Genomic DNA, 1000 nt, shown 5'->3' with positions numbered 1-1000 from the left:
TGCGCTTAACTATGAATAAAATCATGGAAAACTGTCAACAAAAAATGACTATTGAAGACATGTCTACTGTAGCACATGAATTGGGGATCTCTGTAGATGAAGACTGCACTGAATGTCAGAACGCTAAGAGAAGTGCTGCAGAAATCACATCTAGCATCGATGTGGTGCGATATAAAGAGAATCAGTTGCCATTGCAAGGGAAGCTTTGGAAGGAGCTGGCTAAAATAGAAAAGGAGGAGTGCAGACTACAGAAGGCAGGAGACCAGCCTATTGAAAAGTATAAGAATAAACTCCAAAAAGAAATACAGAAACTGAGATAACAACAAATGAGTTATGATTTGTCTGAAGCAATGCAGTGTTTCATCTCTGCCATATCCACTGAAAGCAAACAAGAACGATCCTATTTTCTAAAGTGGATGAGAATGAACTTGGATGTTAAGGCATGAAAAAAGCTTTCTGGTCTTCGTGAAGAATACAAAGAAAAGAGTTGCAAGTTGTCAGAGAACAAAGACATAATTGCATTCCTGGATCGACAAATATCTAACAGCTCTTTAGGAATTGAGCATTTCATGCGTGAAATGGGGCAGCTTTATGAAGCTGCATGCTACCATACTGACTATAAGAAATATTGTAAGCAGTTTGAACATCTTCCCAGTTTGGGGGCAGATCTGTTGTTGGATGGCTACCCCCTTGAACTGGTGGATGGAGATGCATCAAATATCCCTGTAAGGTGGGTGACCAATGTTCTAACAAAGCTCCATGAGAAAGTCCAACATAAGAGCAGGGTGCTGGTTGTAACAGTGTTGGGAGTCCAGTGCACTGGGAAGTCTACCCTCCTCAACACAATGTTTGGGGTTCAGTTTGCAGTTAGCAGTGGTAGATGCACGAGAGGAGCCTTCATGCTGTTAATCAGAGTCAAAGAGGATCTTGAAGAGCTAAAGTGTGATTTTATCTTGGTAATTGACACTGAAGGTCTCAAATCTCCAGAGTTGGCACAACT

The 1000-nt window shown here is 41.2% G+C and overlaps 1 pseudogene; it reads left to right on the top strand.

Moving 5' to 3' along the window:
- Positions 1–8: 8 nt before the first annotated feature.
- LOC121311836 lies at positions 9–992 on the top strand (annotated as a pseudogene).
- The last annotated feature ends 8 nt before the right edge of the window (positions 993–1000 follow it).

The sequence above is a fragment of the Polyodon spathula genome, unplaced genomic scaffold (assembly GCF_017654505.1).
Source record: "Polyodon spathula isolate WHYD16114869_AA unplaced genomic scaffold, ASM1765450v1 scaffolds_3303, whole genome shotgun sequence".
NCBI lineage: Eukaryota > Metazoa > Chordata > Actinopteri > Acipenseriformes > Polyodontidae > Polyodon > Polyodon spathula.
The sequence above is the reverse complement of the archived record's forward strand: the minus strand, read 5'-3'. Positions and strand labels throughout refer to the sequence as shown.